Source organism: Tenrec ecaudatus, chromosome 17 (genome assembly GCF_050624435.1).
Source record: "Tenrec ecaudatus isolate mTenEca1 chromosome 17, mTenEca1.hap1, whole genome shotgun sequence".
NCBI lineage: Eukaryota > Metazoa > Chordata > Mammalia > Afrosoricida > Tenrecidae > Tenrec > Tenrec ecaudatus.
The window spans coordinates 18,968,883-18,989,282 of NC_134546.1; the positions used below are offsets into that span (position 1 = coordinate 18,968,883).

General features: G+C 39.0%; 1 protein-coding gene and 1 non-coding gene across 2 annotated transcripts in view; one reads left to right on the plus strand and one right to left on the minus strand.

Annotated features, from left to right (window-relative positions):
- The window catches only part of BABAM2 (BRISC and BRCA1 A complex member 2), a 547,594-nt gene that overhangs the window by 109,635 nt on the left and 417,559 nt on the right, over nucleotides 1–20,400 (plus strand). The gene's annotated exons all lie outside the window — the stretch shown is intronic.
- Nucleotides 17,050–17,183, minus strand: LOC142431227 (small nucleolar RNA SNORA18). Its single transcript, XR_012780767.1, has one exon. It is a non-coding gene; the product is annotated as a small nucleolar RNA SNORA18 (small nucleolar RNA).

Consider the following 20,400-nt stretch of genomic DNA (forward strand, 5'->3'; position numbering starts at 1 on the left):
GTAACTGTCAGTAGCCATATTCCTTTGATTGATACGCACACACTTAAGAATATGCAGCAGCCCTTCATGCTCTCTGTCTAGGAGCTCGAGATCTAGGTTAAGGGATCAGCAAGGTGCATTCCCTCTTGGACACCTTATACAAACAAAACGTTTTTTGCTCTTCAGTCAATTCTAACTCATAATTCGTGGAAGTAGACTTGTGGTATGTACAGATCGCCAGGCCTTTCTTCTGAGACACTGCTAACCTTCTGGTTAGTAACCAAGTGCAAGCTGCTTTTGTGCCCTGCCCCCAGGCCAGCCATATGGATACACACACACACACGCATAAGTGTGTATATATATGTGTTTTATAATAGATTTAGATACTAATTGTATATACATTACTATAAGTTGAAATCTAGGTCTTTTATGTAAAGTAGTATTTCCCCAGAACTCTTCTTCTTTTTCCTTCTTCAACATTGTTTTTCCACCACATATTCCTCTTCTTGTTCCCATTCCCCTCATCCTCCTCTTCCTCTTTCTCTCTTTTTCCTTTCATGTTTTAAAGTATTTGTTAGAAACTGGCTCATTTGTGCTAGAGTTCGCCACAATCTGCCTTTTTATGACTTTACCCTCTTGGTGTCGTTGAATATGCGTCTATGTTACTTGGTAGTTAGATCTAGAAGCCTTATGAAATTCAAGTGTATTATTTTGACCAAAATCCTTCACAGGTAATATTGTATTCTTCCAGTAAGAGGCCTCTAATATCTGGTTGTTTTTTGATATAACAGACTTAAACAGTTGTTGTTTAGATCCACTAATTTATTAAGAATTGCAAAATGAAAAAAAAAAAGAATTGCAAAATGGTGATGTTCTTCTTCATTTATTAGCTTGATTTCTTCTATAAAAAGATGTTTTTCTTGATCAACTATTTGGTAATTCTAAGTACAATTATTTTCGGAAGGATCGAATAAATGCTTGAGTGTTTCGTTTTCTGGTTTTCAAAATAATGAGTAGGTTCCTTTGCATCTTTCATAGCTAATGAAAGTTTTAAAATACCATTAAATCTTCTATTAAAATATTCCTATTAACTATTTAAAATCATTTGATGTGCTTCAGTTCATTGTACTTATCGTTATTGATGCTTACATTGGCCCCTCTGTAGCCAGCGGGAGCCTCTTCATAATGACTGCAGTCTTGCTGCTGTGAGCCCTAAGATCTCTGATAGTTTCCATGCTCTCTTGGATGGCCAGTTGTTCCAGTTCATCTTGTACTTTTTCTTTGGGGGCCGGCCTCAGGCCAGGCTTTTCCTGGTTTTTCTCCCCAGGCTGTAATACTTGTAAGAAATTGCTGCACTTTGCAAAATTGTTTGGCTGTTCTAGTCAGTTGCTGAGCCAGATTCTCCAAGGGTCCGGGTTACATTTTGGTTTGATTAAGTTGCTTCAGCTGTACTAGCTCAAAGCATTCTCTTCTGTTTTAAGGAACGCTGTGCAGTTTACCTTTGTTTGAGAGGCACAGGCAGGCAGCCTTCTTTTACTGGTTGGGGGCTAGAAATAGAATTATTGAACCCCTTTCTGGTGGATCGTTAGCCACCCAGAACAAGAGCTCCCTTTTTGTCAGAGTTGTGATTTCAGAAAGTTCCACTTAACTGTGCTTGTATTGTGAACATCTGACTTCTGTAGGAGAAATCTGTATTTCATCACTGAACCGCAAAGTTCTTGCCTTTATTTGAATTCCCCAGTCAGCAAGGATTGGGGTTCAGATGCCCCCCCCCCACCGAGGGAGTAGGTAGGATGTTGGTTGTTGTTGGTGCTGTCCAGGTGGTTCTGACTCAGCAACCCTTTGTACACAGAGCCAAACCCTACTGCGCCTGTGCCATCCTCACAGCGTTCTCCTGTGTGAGCGAGCCCCTGGCACCCACGGTGTCCGTCCGTCTCAGAGAAGGATTTCCCTTTTCCCTGCCCTCTTATTTACCAAGTGTGATGTCCTGAGAACACGTGCAAAGTCTGTGAGGTGAAGATGATGGTGATCCTTGCTTCTGAGGGCCTCTGGCTGTACTCTTCCCAGACAGATTAGGTTAGTTTTCGGCAATCTGTGGTACTTTCAACATTCGTCACGTGCACTGAAATTCAACTGCTTCCATTCATCTTCCTCTTCCTTATTCAATACCAAACTTGCCATGTTTATGAGCCAATTAGAATACCATAGCTTGGTCCAAGTGCACTTTAGTCTTCAAAGTAACATCCTTGCTCTTCAACAGTTTTTTTGGGGGGGTGTTTATTTTACTGGGGGCTCTTATAGTTCTTATCACAATCCATACATATATCCATTGTGTGAAACACATCTGTACATATGTTGTCATCTTTTACAAAACATTTTCTTTCTACTTGAGCCCCTAGCATCAGCTCCTCATTTTTTTTCCTTCCCCTCGCCCATGTCCCCTTGATAATTAAAAAATTTTTTTTCATGTCTTACACCGACTCCTATCTCATTTCACCCATTTTTCTGCTGTCTGTCCCCCCTGGAGGGGGACCTATACATCCATCACTGTGATTGGTTCCCTAACTTTCCCCGCCCTCCTAGTACTGCTGCTCCCTTTATTGGTCCTGAGGGGTTTATCTGTTCTCGGATTCCCTGTGTTCTAACAGTATACATGTTCTGGTCTAGCCAGATTTGTAAGTTAGAATTGCCCTCCTCGCTATCAATTTTAGATCACTTATTCTTCCCTTGTCCCCGGGTTTGTGGTACCCCCTTCCTTTTTCCCTCGCTTGCGTCCCCTTGGAACCTCCAGTCCCTTTGTTCTCTCCTCCAGATTGTTCATCCGCCTGTCTTGTCCACATCGACATGCAGAGACAATAATATGTGCAAAAAGAAAGCAAAACAAAACCTAACAAGAAAAAAAGAAGATAAAAAATAGATCAACAACAGCTAATACAACAAAACAAAAAATAAAGGAAAAAAGAAAAACCAACAGCAAAAACTGAAAAGCCCTCAAACAGTTCCAGGTCTGTCCGTTGACCTTTATGAGTGTTTTCCTGTCGAGTCTGCTGGGGTGCCACGCCCTGGCCCCACAGCACCTTTGGCATTCCCGAGGGACTTTGTTGCTTTGCTCCCCTTGCTGTACGCCCTTCGTGTTTCACCCTGGTGCGGTGGGGTCGGATCGGGCACATCTCCCACGCCGTGTCCCCAGTGCTGTCCCTCTTAGCGCTGTGTGTCAATGAGGGACGTTGCCGCGCGCCTCGTGATGGGCCGGCCCTGTGATCCTCTCTGTGTACTGGCTGCTCTGAGGCAGAATATTGTCTTTAGGGCACTTTTAAGAGGACACCTGCAGCAGATTTACCAAATGTAATGTGTCATTTGATAGGTGGACTGATGAGTCCATGAGCGCTGATTGTGAAGCCAAACAAAATAAACTCCTAGCCAGATTCAGTCTTTTCTCTGTATCATGTGGTTATTTATTGGTTCGCTTGTGAGGATTTTTGCTTTCTGTACATTGAGTTGTAATTGTAATCCATATTGAAGGCTGAAAACTTGATCTTCATCAGCAGGTGCTTCCAGACTTCCTCACTTTTAGCAAGCCAGGCTGTTTCATATGCATACTGCAGATTGTTAACAAACCTTCCTCCAATCCTGATAAGACTTCTTCTTCATTTAACTCAGCCTCCCTAATTATTTGCTCAGGATACAGATTGAGCAAGGATGGTGCGAGGAAACAAGCCTGACACACACCCTTCTTGAATTTAATTTTTGCTGTATTCATGTTTGCACAACTTCCTCTTGATCCTGTACAGGTTCTGCATGAACGCAGTGAAGTGATCTTGACTTTTCGTTATTTTCACAGCTACCCATAGTTTGTTACGGTCCACAAGTTCTGACTTACTTTGCTTTTCACCAAGCTCCAGCTGACATCAGCAGTGCTATCCTTTATCCATGTTCTCTTCTAAATCCATCCGGAATTTCTGTCAGCTCACTGTCAGTGTGCTGCTGCAACGAATTCTGAATGATCTTCAGCAACATTTTACTTGCATGTGTATGAATGATATTGTTCAGCAATCCACACATTCTTTTGGGCTACCTTTCTTTGAAATGGATACAAATGTGAATCCCTTCCAGTCAGTTGGCCTGGTAGCTGTCTTCCAAATCTCTTGGCATAGATGAGTGACTGCTTCTAGTACTTCATTAGCTCATTGGAACATTTCAATAGGTAGTCCATCAATTCCTGGAGCCTTGTTTTTGGCTAATTCGTTCAGTGACCTTGAACTTTTTCTTCAGTACCATTGTTTTTTTGAAATAGTTGAATGTAGACTAGTTCTTTTTGGTATAGTGACTGTATTCTTTCCCTCTTTGGGGCTGCTTTCTGCATTGTTCAGTAGTTTGACCATAAAATCTTTTCATATTGCAATTCAAAGCCTGGATTTTTTCTTGAGTTCTTTCAGTGTAAGATCTACTGAGTGTGTTCTTCCTCTTGGTTTTCTAACTCTAGGACATTGCATATGTCATTAAAATATTTTATTTGTCTTCTTGAGCTGCCCTTTGAAATTTTCTATCAGCTCTTTGACTCCATTTCTTCCATCTCCCTTAGCTACTCTGAGGAGTAGCTACGAAGTTTAGTACTGGTATATTTATATATCGGTATGTAATATGTAATCCATATTTTAATTTTTACAGTTAGCTGTTATCTGATTAATGTCCTTGGCAGCCTTTGCTCGTGCTCTGGGATCTCGGGAAGGACCGTGCACTGCATCTGGCGCTCGTGCCCCTGTAGATATCTTTAAAGTAGAGAGTTCCCTTACCTTCTTTCCGCTCTTCTCTTCCTGGTCGCTCAGGACAGTAAGGGCTTTAAAGAGCCCAACCTGTTTGTTTTGCAGACTGTCCTACAGTTGGACTTGATGATAGTATTGTCTGTATGATATAATTTACTTCATACTTCAGATGACAGTATTCCAGTTAAACTTTTTGTCATGGTTTCTTAATAATTGATGCTGTGTCCGTCTTAAAAGCATCTTATCACAAGACTCGTGGTCTAAGGATGTTCCAGTGTTGGTGGTGCTAAGTTTGACTATTTGGTTAAAGTGGTGTATGATTAATATCTGTATTATAAAGATACCCTTTTTCTATGGTAATTAATACTATCCTGTCCCCTAACAATGATTTTAGCATCCATTGGTGATCCTAACTTTAATCAACTAATTATTATTGTTTGTATTTTGATACATCTTATACTACCTAGATCACACATCTTAGATTGAAAGCTTTGTTGGGATACAATCTTGTAAGCCCACCAACCTCCCGTTTTTTTGTGTGTGTGTGTTTTTTTTCCCACAGTAGTACGTGCTTAATATCATTTTCAGGGATTGAGTAAATTAATAAGAGACTGTTTTCTTAGAAAATGAGAGAAACGTTTTGTTTCATATTTTCACTTCAGCTCAAATATTTTTTCTCACGTTTTTCCCCCTCCTGATTTGTAATCCAATGAAAGCTCATATATTACACATTGCCAGTGTTTCCTATTACTTCACGTTGAGGACTTGTTTCAAAGTATTCCTCAAATGGCAGTGGTTTTTCTTTTATGTGGGTGCAGAACGACTTCCTGTGTGCATTTAAACCAACTTTGTCTTGTTATGATCTTTGTCCCACAGAAAATACACATAAATAATATTCTAGACACTACACCTGAATCAAAACATCATGCTTTTAAAGTCTTATTTTCCCATTTTTACTGTTTTATGACAGCAATCATTACGAACTAGTTTTAAAATTATAGTTAATGCCTAACTACATAAAAACACTACAAATAATCGTAGAGAGGTTGATAAAACTTAATTTTTTATGGTGTCAGCTGCATTGCAGTCATTAAAAAAGAATTGCTAATAAATTATATTAATGAAGCAGTTTGTGAATATGCATTAGAAAATTACTAAGATGAACAGTTTTAGCAGTGGAATATTTATTACTCAATAAAGTTATGCTAATTTATAGCCTTTGGCTTAACATATTATTTTATACAGTGAAATTATACAAAAATACAAGGTTAGAGGTTTATTTAAAACACATGATAACATCTGAAGATGGAGAATTTATACTTCTTTCCTAATTAGTCTAAGTGGTTAAAGATCTTAATAGATTCCTTCTGATATACCTAGGAATCATGTAGCTTAATTTCTTTTAAAACTATTTTATTGACATATAATTCACATGCCATGCAATTCAATGGTTTAACTATATTAAAGAGAAGTGTGCAATCGTCACCACAATCAATTTTAGAACATTTTCTTCATTTTTTATACTCAGTGTTATTAGGTCGCCATTTCCCCCCAACTTCCTTAGCCATAGCCCTAAGAAACTGTTGATCTACTTGCTGTCTCTATAGCTTTACCTGTTCAAAATTTCATATACAGAAAATCATACAACCCCCCAAAAACAAAATAAAATACAAAAACCCTCAATCTGAAACAAAATAATAAGAATTATACTATTTAATATGTGTCAACAGGGAAAACAAATGATTAAATTTAACCTAACTAAATTTGTATTAATTAGCTTTCTGATGAATTCTGTCTTAAGGACAAAACTATTTGCTTCCCTAGTCAATAGTTCCAGAGAATTCAATGGAGGTTTAATTCTTATAGGGAATCTACAAATGGATATTAGGTTTTCATTGTCCTCTATAGCCTTCTATAAACCAGGTGCTCAGAATTTAAGCTCTAATACATTCCCTCCTCTGATCTTGGATTTTATTCTTTACACATCTTGGATCATATGGACTGATGTGCTTCTTCTATGTGGGTATAGTTGATACCCCATTTAGATGGCTACTTGTTTTAAGACAGGCTTTTAAGAGCCCAGCACTGTTCGTTCTTATAGCTGTGCACCATCTGATTTTTCACCACACTTTGCTATAGCATTCGAATCTTCAATGATCTTTCCATGAGAGTAAGTATCAAGCACGGCTGCATGATAAGAACTGATTGTTCTTAGGGTAGGGTGTGTGAGCATAAAATTCATTAATATATTGAAGATTTTATATATTTATATATACCCCTGTTCCACTTTAATAGTAGCATTATCAGCTTTTTGATAGATAATATAAGTAACCTCCATGACACCTTTATTAATTCTAATAATAGTGTCACTAAACTAGCCAATGGCATAGGATTTAAAGTACTAAGATAATTATTATATATATGTGTGAAGTAGCTTGATTTCTGAAAACCTTTTGTTAGAGGTTATTGAATAGATATGTTTAACGTCAGGAAAAGAATGTCAGAAGAAGAGGTAGAAGTCATTCATCTGGGGATAGTCTATGTAGAATGATGCTGCTTTGGGGAAAACCTGACATAGATGTGTCAAAGTGATTTGGTGGCGTGTGTGGATGTGTGTGTGTATTCAGATACACACAGTTTAACGTGTAAAACAATGTGTTTATATATTTTTCCAAAGTAAGAAATAACTTTTTCAGCATGAATAACTGCACAACTGTGTTTCCTTAATGATGTAATGAGGGTGCCTGTGTGCCGCAAGCAGTTCACGTGCTCAACCATCAGTCAACAGTTGGAAAGTTCAAGACGATTCTAAGGAGCCCCAAAGAAAGTCTGGTGCAGATCTTCAGACAAATCAGCCGTTGAAAACTCTGTGTGGCACAGGTCTGCTGAGACCCATGTGTGGTCCCCGGGCGTTGAAACGGGCTCCCTGGCCACTGCTTTGTTGAAAAAGAAGAATGAGCTGGAGATAGTTGTGGCAAGTCGGCTGATCTTTCCTTCATACCGCCTCTGTATTCCCTTTGTTTCTCACTTTCTCAATTACCATATATACTCGAGTGTGAAGCTGACTGCAATATCAGCCGAAGCACCTAGTTTTACCACAAAAACTGCATTAAAAATGTGCCGAAAAACTCTGCTTCTACAGGAGTATATGCGCTAGTTGTTCTTGTCGGGCTGGGCTGCCGTGATGGTCTCTGCTAGCAGCATGTGACTATGAGTATTTGAGAAGTGGCTTGGCTGAATTAAAATGTGCTGTAAATGTGAGACACATTGTTTTTCCCCCATGTGGTATTTATTTATTTATTTAGCTGTTTTTTTTCCCTTTTAAATCATTTTTTGGGGCTCGTACAACTCTTCACAATCCATCTATCCATTGTGTCAAGCACATTGGTACATTTTAAAAATCATTTTATTGGGGCTCATACAGCTCTTACACACAATCTATACATACATCAATTGTGTAAAGCACATTTGTACATTCATTGCCCTCATCATTCTCAAAACATTTGCTCTCCACTTAAGCCCTTGGCATCAGCTCCTCATTTTTTCCCCTCCTTCTCTTCTCCCCGCTCCTTCATGGACTCTTGATAATTTATAAATTATTATTATTTTGTCATATTTTACACCGTCTGACATCTCCCTTCACTCACTTTTCTGTTGTCCATCTCTCAGGGAGGAGGTTATATGTAGAACCTTGTAATCAGATCCTCCTTTCCACCCCACCCTCCCTGTATCGCCACTCACACCACCGGTCCTGAAGGGATCATGTGTCCTGGATTCCGTGTGTTTCCAGTTCCTATCTGTACCAGTGTATATCCTCTGGGCTAGCCAGATATGTAAGGTAGAATTGGGATTATGATGTGGATGGGGTGGGGTGGGGAGGAAGCATTTAGGAACTAGAGGAAAATTGTATGTTTCATCATTGCTACACTGCACCCTGACTGGCTCGTCTCCTGCCTTTAACCCTTCTGTAAGGGGATGTCCAGTTCCCAATAGATGGGCTTTGGGTCCCCAAACTGCTTTCCCCTTCCTTCACAGTGATTTGATTTTTTGTTCTTTGATGCCTGATACCTGATCCCTTCAACACCTCATGATCACACAGGCTGGTGTGCTTCTTCCATGTGGGCTTTGTTGCTTCTGAGCTAGATGGCCACTTGTTTACCTTCAAGTCTTTAAGACCCTAGATGCTATATCTTTTGATAGCCGGGCACCATCAGCTTTCTTTGCCACCTTTGCTTATGCACCCATTTGTCTTCAGAGATTGTTGTATAGGGAAGGTGAGCATCATGGAATGCCAATTTAATAGAACAAAGTGTTCTTGCTTTGAGGGAGTACTTGAGTGGAGGCCCAATGTCCAACTGCTACCTTAACACTAAATCTAAAATATATCCACATACATCTATTTCTCCATCCTCATATATAAATATATTTACATATGTGTGTGCCTTTATTTAGACTTCTGTAAATGCCCTTTGCCTCCTGGTTCTTTACTCTATTTCCTTTTACTTTGACACATTACATTTTTAAGTCATAAGAATGTAAATTATCTTAGCAATATTTTTATATTGATTACATGTTGAGGTGCTGTTGTTTGTATCTAAGTCTTAATTAAAATATATTGAGATTTATTTTAATTATTAAATACATCTGTGCTTTTAATAACTTAATAATTGAGATTAATAATAATTTACAGATAAGTAATAAGCCCTTTTCATTTTATCTCTCTTACTGATTACAACTAAAATCCCTAGAATACCTAAAGAATAGATATGGCAATAATCTAAAAGCAGTACTGGATTTAAGGCATGTGAGGGCCCTGAATACTAGTCATCTGTAATAACTCCTCTTCTGCTAATTCGCCCACTCAAGAAGAAATGTGAATTTTCATATATATATATAAAATATATGCATATATATGGCATGTAATGTATGTATACCTGAAAATAATAAATCATGAAATCAATTTGCATTGATAATTGCTGATGATTAAAATTAAAAAATTCAAAATGAAGATCTGTAGTTGGAAAATGTGCTTTTGGAGATTCTGTTCAATAATTCATGCACATTTTGTTTCATGTCATTTACTTCAATCCCTACAATGTAACAGGATTTCCTCTCCATGTTTCCTGTTTCTTCTCCTGCTTCTTTCCTAATCCTTCTGAACTTTGTCCTTGAGTAAATGCTTCCCTTCTTAACGCAAATGGTTGGTTACTCCAAGGTGTGTGTACTTCCCTAATGTTATTGTTTACGTAATTGTTTGGCTAAAAATGAGCCAAGAGAGTGAGTTCAGTTCCATCCCTGAGAGGTAACTAACGGTCATAATCTCAAGTATACTTCAGTGTCTATCTGATCAGTAATCCTGATTTATTTAATCATTAATATCACATGCAAGTAAAATGCTGCTAAATAATTTTGCTAAATAGATTTTAAAAGTAAGTTACAGCAACATATTAACAGGTCATGACCAGAAATTCAAGTCAGATTCACAAGAGGATTTAGAACAAGGAACATCATTGCTGGTGTCAAATGGACTTTGATTGAAAGCAGAGAATATCAGCAAGGTATTTGGTTGTGTTTTATGGATTGTACAAAGACAATCAATTATATAGATCATTAACAAATTATGGATAATAGTGTGAAGAATGACAATTCCAAAGCATTTAATTGTGCTCACGAGGAGCTTATACCACAAGGCAGTAGTTCAAACAGATCAAGAGGATATTCCACAAAAACACAGAACCAAACTCCCTCCCATTGAGTTGGTGCCCATTCCTAATGACCACCCCCACCCCCCATCCCAAGGGTCTCCAAGACTATTGTTTACAGAGTAGGAAGCCCTGTTTTTCTCCCATGGGGTGGCGGTTGGTTTTGAAGAGGATATTCACATGGTTTAAAATCAGATTTGGTGCGTGTCAGGGGTTTGTTTTCTTACCATTCTGATTCATTCTGCATGTTGAGCAGAAATCCTAGAAACTGGGATCAAATGAAGAACAACAGGCCATTAGGATTGGAAGAATCATTGACAACTTGTGATATGCTGAAAGCAGAGAGGATTTGAAGCACTTAGTGATAAAGATCAGAGAACATAGCCATCCATGTGGATTACGTCTCAGTATAAAGAAAACAGAAATCCTCCCAACTAGACTGTTGAGCAACATCATCATAAATGGCAAACATGAAATGGTTCAGGATTTCATTTTATTTGGCCCCCAAATCAATGCCCATGGAAATAGCAACTAAGACATCCATATTGCAGGGGGCAGATCTGCAACCCAAGGCCTCTGTAAAGTGCTCACAGCCAACCGAGCCCCCCGAGGACTAAGGCACGCTTAACCCAACCATGTTTCCATCGCCTTTTGTGTATGTGAAAGCTGGACAACGGTAAGACGAAAGCAGTACTGCTCTATTTGAATCATGGTGTTGACAAAGAACATGAAATCTGCCGTGGACTGTCACAAGAACAAGCTGCCCTGGAAGAAGCACTACCAGAAAGATGCACAGAATCAAGGAAGGTGAGGCCTTCTCAGTGTGCTTTGGACATGAGCAGGATTTCAGGCTGGAAAAAGTGGAGGATCAGCAAAGAGGAGGATGAACGGACACAGTGGCTGCAACAATGAGCTCAAACAGAATTTGGTAAAAATCTTTAGTTTTCTTTGTCATTAATGGTTCATTTATAAATTTGAAAAATAGTTGTATTAAGTGGTCTTTTTGTAGGTGTTTGGCTAGTATTTTATGATCAACAGTGTTGTACTTAAGGATAGGTCTTGAAATACTCTTTTTGATAATGAATGATACTGTTTCTCTTTTTCATTCTTGCAATAGTAGGCCTATGTTTGTCTAATTCAAAATGATCAATATCAGTCTTTTTTAGCTACCTAATGCTGAGGACATTTATCTTCATGCTTTTTATTTCCTTTTTGATGACTTAAAATTTTTGTTGATTCATACTTTTGTAGATTCCACATTCTGATTATTAATAGATGTTTGTAGCAGTTTCTTTTTTTGTTGTTCTAATTTTGAATTGAAATGCTGAATTCATCAGCAAATGAAGGTCCTGAAAGCTTACTCCTCTCATGTCACAAAGGTTTGAGAAGACAGCTATTTCCTACTCTTATAGCGAGGACCTTTCTGCTTGGTACTGTTAGACAGTTTCCCACAGCTATTCATAAGATTTTTACTCTCCAGGTTTTTGGAAGTAGATGATAAGATCTTTTTTCTTGTTCTTAGTCTGGAATCTCTGCTGAAATCTATCATGGGTGACTCTGCTGACATTTGAAATACTGGTGGCACAGCTTTCAGCACCACAACAACACGCAAGACAGCACAGTATGACAAACTAACAGTTGAGTAATGGTATCCCTGAATAAGTTCGTTCTTCACGTGTTGTTTTAGTGGTAGATTGCTCTTTCATTTTGAGATGTGACTTGCTAAAAATGGATCAAACAGAGTAGCAAATTCAAGTAATCCTTCAAGATATTAATTTTTGTTAGGAGCCATAGACTTAATTTTTTATATTAAAATAGTCTACATTCAGTGATTATTATAATGACAGCACCAATTCATTGAAAAACATACTGATATTCTTCATTAATTTTGTTTCCAGCTCATGAAATAAGCTAAACTTATTATCTTTGGTTTAAATATGGCAACATTCTTTTTTAAAAATATGGCACTTTATTGGGGACTTGTACAACTCTTAACACAATCCATCCTTCCATCCATTGTGTCAAGCACATTTGTACATTTGTTGCCTAAATATAGCAACATTCTATCTCTGTGAAATGAACTCTTTCCATGCTTATCAATCATATTTGAATTGTGCCAATTTCCAAATCCACTGTTAGCAAATTGAGAATTTAATGATTTAGGACTGAAAAGTTTACACACAAACAATATTCAGAATCAACTTATAGGTAATGCTATAGCCACTCTCTCTTATAATTTTCATCAGGAGTTTGGTATTCTAGAAGCATATTCTGACTACTGAACCTTGTTTGCTTTACTATCCAGAATTTTTTGACATAGAATTTTAAACGGTCCACTGTAAGGTTGATAATCACTTTTCCCTCTTTTGATCCCATGATTTACATTATTATTATTATTTTGGGGTTAAAAATAATTTTATTGGGGGCTCATACAGCTCTTATCATAATACTTACATTGTATTCTGTGAAGCACATTTGTACATTTGTTGCCATCATCATTCTCAAAACATTCTCTTTCTACTGGAACCCTTAGTATCAGCTCCTCATTTCTTTTCCCCTCTTTCCCTCCCTCCCTCCCTCCTTCCTTCCCTCTCTTTCTCATGAACCCTTGATAATTTAAAATCATTTTACTGGGGGACTCTTACAGATCTTATAACAACCCTTTATTCAATTGTATTAAGCACACTTGGACATATGTTGGCCAGAAACATTTTCAAAACATTTTCTTTCTACTTGAACCCTTGGTATCAGCTCCTCTTTTTTACCCCTCCCTCTTCCACCCTTCTACCATCACGAATCCTTAATCAATTATATATTATTATTGTTATTTCATGTCCTGCACTATCCGTTGTCTCCCTTCACCCACATTTATTATTCATCCCCGGGAGGGGGGGAGCTATATATCCAACTTTATGACGGGGGCCCCCTTTTGCCTCCCTTCACCATCCCCCTATCTTCATGATATCACTACTCCCACTTCTGTTCCTGAGGTTTTAATCTGTCCTGAATTCCATGGGTCAAGAGCTCTTATCTGTACCAATGTGTGTACTCTGGTTTGCCAGACTTTTAGTAGACTTGGGTGATGGTAGTTGGGGAGGGGGTGGGGGGAGAGGAAGCATTCAGCAACTAGAGGAATATGTGTTTTGCCAGTGCTATACTGCATCCTGCTTGAATCGTCTTTTCCTTGTAGCCCTTCAAGGGGGTGATGTCCAATCATCTACAGATGGGCGTTGGGTCTCCACTCTGCACTCCGTCATTCACATGATTTTTTGTTCTGGGTCTTTGATGCCCGATACCTGATCCCTTCGACATCTCATGATCACACAGGATGTTGTGCTTCTTCCATGTGGACTTTGTTGCTTCTCAGCTAGATGGCCGCTTGTTTAACTTCAAGCCTTTAAGTTGCCAGGTGCTATATCTTTTGATTGTTGGATACTATCTGCTTTCTCACCACATTTGCTTATGCACCCATTTTGCCTTCAGAGATTGTGTTGGGAAGGTATCAAAGAGTGCCACGTTTTTAGAACAAAGTGTTCTTGTAAATTTAGGGAGGCCAAAAAAAAAAAATTTAGGGAGGCCTTGAGTAGAAACTCAAAGGCCGTCTATCCTTTTTTTTTTAAAGTCCATCTATCTTAATACTTAATATATAAATATATGTACATTGGCTTCTATACTTTCATTTTAAATTATTTACATATATGTATGCCTATAGCTATACCAATTATTATTATTTTACTACCATAAGGAATGGGTATCGAAATTTTGTTTACAAAGATTTTTAAAAATGGTTTACCACAAATAAAATAAAAATAAGCTGTTTACCAAGACTCTTTAAAATATTAATGGAATAAATATACATAGGCTTGATGGGATCTTTCTACATGAGTATTTACTTTTCTTTATAAGACAGGATAGGACTGCCCCTGTGGGTTTCCGAGACTGTAACTCTTTACAGGAATAGAAAACCTCAGCGTTCTCCTTCAGAGTAGTTTCAAATGCTGATCTGGCATTTAGCAGCCCAATGCATAACCCACTATGCCAGTGGACTAACATCCCATGTAAATATCAAGATACATGATCCTGAGACCAGAAGAACTAGGTGGTGCCCAGCGACCATTACCAATTGCTCTGAAGGGGATTGTTCTGGATAGTGTGGGATAAAATGTGGAAGAAAATTCAAAATCATGAAGGCGCCCAGATTTGCTGGTTGGATAGCTACTGGCAGAGCCTTTGAGATTATGGTCCTTTGACTCTGCTGGGTCTGAAACTGAACTCACCCCTATGTCTCAATTTTCTGCCAAAAAACAGACAAGTCTATAAAGGAAGCTGTATGATTCGAAGGTGTGCCCATCTCACAATAATTTGAGATCAAAATGTCAGCATTTATCCAAGGGAAAAGTTCAGAAGGATTAGGAAAGAGTGTTGAATGGAGCCAGGAAACACAAGGAGAAGATGGATAGGTGGTAGTGTATTGAGAGTATTGCCATGAATGAGATGAAACAAGTGGCGTGTGAATTGTGTAATGTAACATGGATGATCTCCTCTGTAAACCGTCACCTCATTTACATGAAAAAGTTGAAATAAAATTAAAATTCATCTTCTTTCCATTCTATTTCTGCCCAAACTTTTAAAAAAATCATTTTATTGGGGGCTCATACAACTCTTATGACACTCCATCCACCCATCCATTGTATGTCAAGCACATTTGTACATTTATTGTCCTCATCATTCTCAAAGCATTTGCTTTCTACTTGAGCCCTCGGTATCAGCTGATTTTCCCCCTCCTTCCCTTTCCCCCCTCCCTCATGAACCCTTGATAATTTATAAATTCTTATTATTTTGTCGTATCTTACACTGTCTGACGTCTCCCTTCACCCACTTTATGTTGTCTGTTCCCCCAGGGAGGAGATTGTATGTAGATCCTTATCATCATTTCTCCCTTTCTACCCCACCTTCCCTCCACCATCCCACATCGCCACTCTCACCACTGGTCCTGAAGGGATCATCTGTCCTGGATTCCCTGTGTTTGCGGTTCCTATCTGTACCAGTGTACATCCTCTGGTCTAGCCAGATTTGTAAGGTAGAATTGGGATCATGATAGTGGGGGTGGGAGGAAGTATTTAAGAACTAGAGGGAAGTTGTATGTTTCATCTTTGCTACCCTGCTCCCTGACTGGCTGGTCTCCTCCCTGCGACCTTTCTGTAAGGGAGTGTCCTGTTGCCTACAAATGGCCTTTGGATCCTCAGTCTGTACCCCGTTCATTCACAATGATATGATCTTTAGTTCTTTGATGAGTCATAGCTGATCCCTTCGACACCTCGTGATCACACAGGCTGGTGTGCTTCTTCAATGTGCTGCCCAAACTTTTTTGAAAACTCTTATTTGTCCTGCTTTTAGGAATTGCAGCACTAACTACCATGACTTAGGGCCATTGCACTCTAGCATGCAACCGGAAAGCCTCTTTTGATAAATTAGATTTTTTAAAAGCAATTAATTTGGAATTGTTTTGGTCCATTTTTCCATTAAGTTTTTAAAGGCCCCACATATACTCATTCTGTAGCATTCTAGTCATTCATAAAAAGGAGCAAACTGTTGACACATGAAGCACACAACTTGGATGACCCTAAGTAAAAAAATCCAGTCTGAAAGTTATACACTATGTGATTCCATTTGTTTCACATATTGGAAAATGCAAAACTAAAGGGCCAGAGAAGGGATGTGTGGTTATCAGGGGTTAGGGTTGGTGGGACAGCTTAACTATAAAGAGTTATCATGAAGAAAATTTGAGGGTAACAGAATTATTCTGTAACCTAATTTTTTTGGTGTTTATAAAATATATGGATGGGACAGAACTCATATCTGTATACTGAAAAAGTAAATTGTGCTGCATATGAAAGCATTTTTAAATGTTTTAAAATTTTAACTTCATATTTTAAAAGTTTTAATGTGTTTTCTAATAAGTTAAAATGATATGACATACATGTATTTCTTTTAGATACAGTGTCATAGATATTAGAAATACAAGGAAGGATTAGCTATGATTTCTGTTTACATGTAAGGATCTGGTACAGGGAACTCTTTTTAAAATCATTTTATTAGGGGCTCATACAACTCTTATCACAATCCATACATACATCAATTGTGTAAAGCACATTTGTACATTCATTGTCCTATCATTCTCTACATTGTAAACATTTTTTATAAATTTTATTTAATGTTATTACATTTTATTTAGTGAGTTTTACATGTCTTTGTCATCCATCGGTTGCTATTTAGTTGCTGAAAATCTGGTAGAAGTTCATCTTCAAGATCGCCCTTTTTAAAGGAGCCACCGTCGTCCAGTAGGCATTAGTCACAGATCTGTCTGTTCTTCTGGTTACACCACCTTAACCTCCATCATGGACAAATGTCAAACATTTCATGCCTGAAACTTCTGTTATTCTCTTTAGGGCCATCTTTGGAACGGATTCATTCTGCCTTCCTCTTAATTTCAGATATCCTGAACATTGAGTTGAAATCCCTTACAGTCCCTAAGAAATGTGCAGATTACACCAATACCTAGGATCAAGGCCAAGTGCCTATTCGACTGTTCCTACTATCTACAAGTTTCTCTTGTAGTTCTTCCTCACAGATCCAACCAATAGCAGTTCTGTGAGTAAAGCAAACCACACAGTTACTCTGTGAGGCGTTTCCAATGATCTGGGTCTGCAGACAAGGCCCCATCGGGATAGACCTCAACCATTGCCCTCATCATTTTCAAAACATTTAGTCTCCACCTAAGCTCCTGGCATTAGCTCCTCATTTTTTCCCCTCACTGCCCGCTCCCCACTTCCTCATGAACCCTTGGTAATTTATTAATTATTATTTTCTCATATCTTGCCCTGTCCAATGTCTCCCTTCACCCCCTTTTCTGTTGTCCATCCCCCAGGGAGGAGGTTACATGTAGATCCTTGTAATCGGTTCCCCCTTTCCAACCCACCTTCCCTCTACCCTCCCAGTATCCCCAATCACACCACTGGTCCTGAAGGGATCATCCACCCTGGATTTCTGTCAGGGAACTCTTACAAGGAGAGGGGGCAAATGTAGGTCACTGAAGTCTATCTATACCCTTTCTGCCGTCCTTTCTTCTACAGATACTTTTTAAGCCCTGGTTTGTGCAAATTATGCAAACTCAGAGATTACTAAAATTTGTAGCTGTCAGTATGGATTGCAACCCAATGTAAAAAAACCTAAATCCTCACAACTGGACCAATAGAGAACATCATTCCTGATAAATGGAGAAAACATCGAAGTTGTCAGACTTTCATTTGCGTGCATCCACAGTCAGTGCTCATGGAGACAGCATTCAATAAAACCAGTGGCTTAGTGCGTTGGGCAGATGTACACAAGGCCTCTCTGAATGTTGACGGGCGCATTAAAGGCAGTGTGTCACGTGGAGGACTACGAGACACCCGACCCACGCTGTGGTATTTCCACTCCTCTTAGGTATGTGAAAGGTGGGCAGTGAAGCAGAAAGCCCAAAGAAGGATGGAAGCTTTTGACCTATGGTGCTGGTGTAGAACACTGAAAGAACCATGGCCCGCCAGAAGAACCAACACATCTGTGTTGAAGAAGTACAGCCAGAATGCTGTTTAGAAGTGAGGATTGTGAGACTTTATCTCCTGTACTTTGGATGTGGTATCAAGAGAGACTACTTTCTGAAAAAGGAAGTCATGCCTGGCTACAGTAGAGGGGCAGCGAAAAGAGGAGCACCATTAAGATGGATTGCCATGGTGGCCACACTGTGCACTCAAACGTAACAACTGTGATGACGGCACGGAGCTGGGCAGTGTTTTGTTATACTGTACGCAGGGTTACTATGAATTGGAACGGTTGGCAGCACCTAACAACCACCACAATTCTGATAGTATAATTTGCCTTAAATTGTTCCTTATAGAAAAGAAAGAGAAATCTACTTCAGAAGACAATTTTTTTTGTCATACAATGGAATCATAGGTGAATTTGTATGTACCTCAGCAGTGAATTATTTAATAATTTCCTTCATGAAATCCGTGTGATGAATGTTCAAGTTCGTGGTATTGTTGGAGAGGTCTTGTTTGAATTGCTGCACCTAAGAAGTACTAGTTAATTGAACTGCAGGGTCCAGGGCGGATGTTTCCAGAAGCCTAGGCAGTCTGTTCATGACTGGAAGTTCATATTGCCAACTCAGAAGTGGAAGAAAATCTAAGGATAATATTGGACTCTAAGTAGCTAAATGTAACAGGAGATTAATATCTTAAAGTAGATGATGAGAATGAACTGTTGCAATTAAGAATGAAAAATATGTAGCTTAGTTAAAAATGAAATGTAACACATAAAGACTGATATCCTGGATATTAGTGAGGTGGAAGGTGCTGGTATTGGCCATTTTCAGTCAGGAAATCAGATGGCTTCCTGCCTTGGGAATGTCAGAAGGAATGGTGATGCATTCATTGTCAACAAGGACGATGCTACCTGTGATCGGAGTATCAATACAACTATTATTCAAATTTATACACCAACCATTAAAGCGAGTGATGAAGAGATAGAAGAAGTCTACCAACACCTTCAGTCTGAAATGATGCATTTGGAATGATTGGTGATTGGAATGCCAAAGTTGGGAACAAACAAAGGACTAGTAGTTGGAAAACATAGTCTTGGCGTTAGGAACAGAGCTGGAGATCACAGGCTAGAACTTTCCAAGACCAATGACTTCTTCATAGCAAGCACCTTGACTTCCCCAGATGGAATACACAGAAATCAAATTGATTATATCTGTGGGAAGAGATGATGGAAAAACTCACTGTGAGCAGCTAAAACATTGACTATTCCAAGGCATTCTAGAGTGTGGATCATAACAAACTATGGATAACCTTGGGAAGAATGGGAATTCTAGAGCACTTCATAGTATTCCTCTGGAACTTCTTCAAGGCCCAAGAAGGAGTTGTGTGAACCGAACAAGGGAATACTGCATGGTTTAAAATCAGGAAAGGTGTGTGTCATGGCTGTAGCTGGTCACCATCCTTATATAGTCTGTATTGAAGGACATCATTTTTGGTAGAGAGGCAGCCAAAAATAAAAAGGCCCTCAAGTGGACAGATTGGCTCTGTGGCTACAACAGTGAGCTGAAGCACAGGAACATTTGTTGAGGAAGGTGCAGGACGGGGCGGTGTTTTGTCCTGTTACACGTAGGGTCGCTGTGGGTTGAACGGACTCTATGGCACCTAACAACAACAGTAACAGCAGCAAGGCAGTTGTCCTCCAGGGAGTGGTCTCTTCTCACCGTCTGTCCAAAGTATGTAAGATGAAGTCTCACCATTCTTGTTTCAAGGAACACTGGCCATCTTCTTCCAAGATAGATTGGTTTGTCCTTCTAGCAGTCCATGGTATTTTAAATATTCTGTCCCAGTACCACAATTCAAATGCATCTTCTTTGGTCTTCTTTATTATATCTTCAACTTTCACGTACATATGAGGCAATTGAAAATACTGTTGCTTTAGTCAGGTGCACCTTGGTTCACAAGTGACATCTTTGTTTTTCAGTACTCTAAGGAAATCGTATATAGCAGCTTTACCCAATGCAACATGTCTTTTGATCTCTTGACTACTGCTTCCATGAACATTGATTGTGGATGTAAGGAAGAAAATTTGTTATCCATGCAAGTAAAATTTTGCTGAAGATCACCCAACAACAGTTGCAGCATACACTGACAGGGAGCTGCCAGAGGTTCAGGCTGGAAGTCAGAAGAGGATGTGGAACATGGGATATCAATACTGATGTCTAGATGGATCTTGCCTCAACGCAGAGAATACCAGAGAGATGTTTACTTGTGTTTTATTGACTGTGCAAAAGCATTTGATTGTGTGGGTCATAACCAACTGTGGATAACAAAGCATTAGTACATAAAAATCTTGGGACTTAGGGTTCATAGGAGTCA